This window comes from Aquarana catesbeiana, linkage group LG03, assembly GCF_042186555.1.
Source record: "Aquarana catesbeiana isolate 2022-GZ linkage group LG03, ASM4218655v1, whole genome shotgun sequence".
NCBI classification, from domain to species: Eukaryota; Metazoa; Chordata; class Amphibia; order Anura; family Ranidae; genus Aquarana; species Aquarana catesbeiana.
In genome coordinates, this window is record NC_133326.1 from 462046202 (window position 1) to 462052201 (window position 6000).

A 6000-nucleotide genomic window follows, 5' to 3' on the forward strand; every position below is an offset into this window, starting at 1 on the left:
TGACACCTACTCCATTTCTCTTGGCTCTAACTATAATTAACCATGACCTACAAAAACAAATTTCAGATCCCTAGCACACCTAGATCATGGTGAGGGTAAGAACTTATTGGCCTCCCCTCGTATTAACACTATCAGCGCTGCCTGTGCATACTGGTCAGCATGGATGAGCAGACAGCTGGAATGTTCAACAACCTGAATTAGCTCTTTTGCCCTGCTGAGTTGAACTCTTTCACTGCTTTAGCCACTGAACTATTACTCATCTCTGCCTCTCTGCTTGCTGTGATTATTGACAGTACTGTTTTAAAGGTAATCCTGGTCGGCGTCATTACCCCCATCTTTTCTGCCTCATGTTAAATCCTGTTGCAGTGCAAGACAACTTCTACTCTGGCAAGAAAACTACTGTGTGAGCTTGTAGCATATTCTATCTAGCAACCAATCAGTTAGCAGTAATGATTTGCTGTAACCGCTAGCAACCAATCAGTTAGCAGTAATGATGTGCAGTAACCTCTAGCAAACAATCAGCAAGCAGAAATGATATGCTGTAACCTCTAGCAAATAAGCAGTGAGCCTTAATGTGTGCTGTAAACTCTAGCAACCAATCAGTGAGCAGTAATGTGTGCTGTAACCTCTAGCAACCAATCAGCAAACAGAATAATGTGCTGTAACCTCTAACAACCAGTCACTGAGTGGTAATGATATGCTGTAACCTCTAGCAATCGGCCTGTGAGGGGTAATAATATGCTGTAACCTCTGACAACCAATCACAGTCGCTACCTAATCTGCTGCAGAAAGAACTTACGGTATTTTGAATCTATCTGCCATTTATTGTATGTCTCAGAGGTGGAGAGTGAAATTGCATGGTGCGGGGCTGGGGGGCCCAAGAAAAGTTTTCCCAGGGTCCAATTAATATTAAAGATAGCCCTGTCACGAGCGTTTGAACTTGTGAAAGAATTGCTATAATTGTTGTAAGGTTAAATTTTGCAGACTTTTCAAATTTCAGTCTAGATAACTATGTAACTACATCCCATTTGTATGAGAACATTGGGACAATTTCCTGCATGTTCAAAATCTGGTTCACAGAATACATAAAAATGCTATTTTAAGGAACAGGGGTTGTATTCCAGGGAATTAGCTAACTCCCTCTTCAATCTGTTTAGTTTTCTACTGCTACATAGATAATATCTGATTGCTCAATGCAAAAATGAACAAAATGAACTCAGGAGCAGACCAGTCTGCCTCATCAGAAACAAATTAAAAAGTTTAATCATTTACATTCTGTGATGTTCTTTATATCATCTTGCCACCAATAAAAGTATAGATAGCAAATTAATTCTGAATATTTTATGAGACCTAATTTTGAAGTTCATAATTTTACCTGTTAAATTCTAATTTACTCCTAGTCACGAAGGAGAAGGCAGAGTTTGTCATTGCACAACACAAGCAATGTTCTTTGACATTACCGAAAGAGAAAACATTATAAACATTTTAAATAATTCCTGTAGGTGAAAGGGCCATAGTATAGTGCACTTGACAATTGAATGTGCTTTATGTAATACAATTGCCCTGCTTTAGTTTGTAATTATGTATTACACATCTACAATATGTGCAATAAATATTTCTCTTTTATTTAGCAGTTCTATTACCTGAGCTGTAACATTTCTAGTCTTTGCTTTTTATTTAATAGGTCCTTTTTGTTTTCTCAAATAAAAAGTTATGACACTCTTAACAATCAGGCTGATGGTAGGAAGAATGCATTCGGGTGTCACCCTCCTCAAAGATTTAATCTCTCAGGTCATTTCAGTAGTAGGGATGAGCCGAACACCCCCCTGTTCGGTTCGCACCAGAACATGCGAACAGGAAAAAAGTTTGTTCGAACATGCGAACACCGTTAAAGTCTATGGGACACGAACATGAATAATCAAAAGTGCTAATTTTAAAGGCTTATATGAAAGTTATTGTCATAAAAAGTGTTTGGGGACCTGGGTCCTGCCCCAGGGGACATGGATCAATGCAAAAAAAAGTTTTAAAAACGGCCGTTTTTTCAGGAGCAGTGATTTTAATAATGCTTAAAGTCAAACAATAAAAGTGTAATATCCCTTTAAATTTCATACCTGGGGGGTGTCTATAGTATGCCTGTAAAGGGGCGCATGTTTCCCGTGTTTAGAACAGTCTGACAGCAAAATGACATTTTGAAGGAAAAAACTCATTTAAAACTACTCGCGGCTATTGCATTGCCGACAATACACATAGAAGTTCATTGATAAAAACGGCATGGGAATTCCCCAAAGGGGAACCCCGAACCAAAATTTAAAAAAAAAAATGACGTGGGAGTCCTCCTAAATTCCATACCAGGCCCTTCAGGTCTGGTATGGATATTAAGGGGAACCCCGGCCAAAATTAAAAAAAAAAAATGACGTGGGGTTCCCCCTAAATTCCATACCAGACCCTTCAGGTCTGGTATGGATTTTAAGGGGAACCCCACGCCAAAAAAAACCTAAAAACGGCGTGGGGTCCCCCCAAAAATCCATACCAGACCCTTATCCGAGCACGCAACCTGGCAGGCCGCAGGAAAAGAGGGGGGGACGAGAGTGCGGCCCCCCCTCCCTCCTGAACCGTACCAGGCCACATGCCCTCAACATTGGGAGGGTGCTTTGGGGTAGCCCCCCAAAGCACCTTGTCCCCATGTTGATGAGGACAAGGGCCTCATCCCCACAACCCTGGCCGGTGGTTGTGGGGGTCTGCGGGCGGGGGGCTTATCGGAATCTGGAAGCCCCCTTTAACAAGGTGACCCCCAGATCCCGGCCCCCCCCCTGTGTGAAATGGTAAGGGGGTACATAAGTACCCCTACCATTTCACGAAGAAAGTGTCAAAAATGTTAAAAATGACAAGAGACAGTTTTTGACAATTCCTTTATTTAAATGCTTCTTCTTTCTTCTATCTTCCTTCATCTTCTGGTTCTTCTGGTTCTTCTGGCTCTTCTGGTTCTTCCTCCGGCGTTCTCGTCCAGCATCTCCTCCGCGGCGTCTTCTGTCTTCTTCTCCTCGGGCCGCTCCGCACCCATGGCATGGGGGGGAGGCTCCCGCTCTTCTCTTCTTCTTTTCTTCTCTTCTTCTCTTCTTCATTTTCTTCTCCGTGCCGCTCCGCAATCCATGCTGGCATGGAGGGAGGCTCCCGCTGTGTGACGGCGCTCCTCGTCTGACAGTTCTTAAATAATGGGGGGGCGGGGCCACCCGGTGACCCCGCCCCCCTCTGACGCACGGTGACTTGACGGGACTTCCCTGTGGCATTCCCCGTGACGTCACAGGGAAGTCCCGTCAAGTCACCGTGCGTCAGAGGGGGCGGGGTCACCGGGTGGCCCCGCCCCCCCGTTATTTAAGAACTGTCAGACGAGGAGCGCCGTCACACAGCGGGAGCCTCCCTCCATGCCAGCATGGATTGCGGAGCGGCCCGGAGAAGAAAAGAAGAAAAGAAGAAGAGAAGAAGAGAAGAAAAGAAGAAGAGAAGAGCGGGAGCCTCCCCCCCATGCCATGGGTGCGGAGCGGCCCGAGGAGAAGAAGATAGAAGACGCCGCGGAGGAGATGCTGGACGAGAACGCCGGAGGAAGAACCAGAAGAGCCAGAAGAACCAGAAGAACCAGTAGATGAAGGAAGATAGAAGAAAGAAGAAGCATTTAAATAAAGGAATTGTCAAAAACTGTCTCTTGTCATTTTTAACATTTTTGACACTTTTTTCGTGAAATGGTAGGGGTACTTATGTACCCCCTTACCATTTCACACAGGGGGGGGGCCGGGATCTGGGGGTCACCTTGTTAAAGGGGGCTTCCAGATTCCGATAAGCCCTCCGCCCGCAGACCCCCACAACCACCGGCCAGGGTTGTGGGGATGAGGCCCTTGTCCTCATCAACATGGGGACAAGGTGTTTTGGGGGGCTACCCCAAAGCACCCTCCCAATGTTGAGGGCATGTGGCCTGGTACGGTTCAGGAGGGAGGGGGGGCCGCACTCTTGTCCCCCCCTCTTTTCCTGCGGCCTGCCAGGTTGCGTGCTCGGATAAGGGTCTGGTATGGATTTTTGGGGGGACCCCACGCCGTTTTTTTTTTTTTTTTTTTGGCGCGGGGTTCCCCTTAAAATCCATACCAGACCTGAAGGGTCTGGTATGGAATTTAGGGGGAACCCCACGTCATTTTTTTTTTTTAATTTTGGCCGGGGTTCCCCTTAATATCCATACCAGACCTGAAGGGCCTGGTATGGAATTTAGGGGGACTCCCACGTCATTTTTTTTTTTAAATTTTGGTTCGGGGTTCCCCTTTGGGGAATTCCCATGCCGTTTTTATCAATGAACTTCTATGTGTATTGTCGGCAATGCAATAGCCGCGAGTAGTTTTAAATGAGTTTTTTCCTTCAAAATGTCATTTTGCTGTCAGACTGTTCTAAACACAGGAAACATGCGCCCCTTTACAGGCACACTATAGACACCCCCCAGGTACGAAATTTAAAAGGATATTACACTTTTATTGATTGACTTTAAGCATTATTAAAATCACTGCTCCTGAAAAAACGGCCGTTTTTAAAACTTTTTTTTGCATTGATCCATGTCCCCTGGGGCAGGACCCAGGTCCCCAAACACTTTTTATGACAATAACTTGCATATTAGCCTTTAAAATTAGCACTTTTGATTTCTCCCATAGACTTTTAAAGGGTGTTCCGCAGCATTCGAATTTGCCGCGAACACCCCAAATTGTTCGCTGTTCGGTGAACTTGCGAACAGCCAATGTTCGAGTCGAACATGAGTTCGACTCGAACTCGAAGCTCATCCCTATTCAGTAGTAGATCTTTATCCCCCGTTGATCTAGTTCTTCAGTCATTATGATGCAAATATGTCTTACACACAGGATAACAGACATGCTTCTCTGCATGTTCTCATGAATTTGAAATTAAGTTCTGACCATGACTGTGCCACCTGAGATTAAGATGTTAATGAAAATTCCAATTTATACCAATGTTATTTAAAACAATACAAAAATGGCAAAAGGACTACATATTCGACACATGGTAGATTACATAGCAGACAATTTGTTATTGTAATCTGCTGGAAAAAATGTTTTTACTGTACTCTGTAATCCAGTTTAAAAGTCACCTATCAACCATCAAAACTGTGGTGGGGTTAAGTTAGAGTCAGTGATAGTGTTATCCTGCATGATGTGACAATTTAGCTTTTTTAATTATTAGAATAAGATGTTGCAGTAGCAAGCCTCCAGAGATAATTGAATAAATACAGAATGTTTGCATTAGCAAGCCACCTTTACTAACAGTACTCTTCATTCATTTCATTTCCAAAGAATTTGGAACCATCTAGTTAACAAGTTGGTAGAAAGAATTATTGAACGGTAGTTGGTCATTCACATGACAAATCAACTGTGTAGGCACTGTTTCATTTAATAAATTAGTCCTTTTCTACTGCAAATCTAAATGCTAAGCATTAGTATGCTTTCCGAAGTAAAAAAAAAGGTGGTTGCAGTCATAACTACCTAGTCTTACAAATGAAAAAAACAAAAATATATTTACATATATAAATAATTACATTTAGTTTTTTTTTTGTGTGTGTAGAAAATTAAAAACAATATTTAGCCAACATTAATTTCCATAACACATTGCAAAAAAATTATAATCAGAAACCAGAAATAAAGTAAAATCCTTCATCCAAGAAGATGAAACTGATACAGATTTATTGTTGATGAAGCTTGTCATAAGGGCTGAGAAAAAATAGGCAATAAGAAAGGGGCGCAGGGATAAAATGTCAAATATGACATTATAGGGCTTATTATTAGTGGACAGCAGATTTTACTACCTTCCTTTAAAAAAAATCGGTCTGAGGAAGGCCCAATGGGTTCTCTCTAGTCACGGTAGCAGAGAGAGCTCTATGATTAAAGAGGAGCTGATCATTCGACCTTAAAGGGAAACATGACCTGTTTTTTTCCTGTTTACTTTGTTTGTTTTTACATT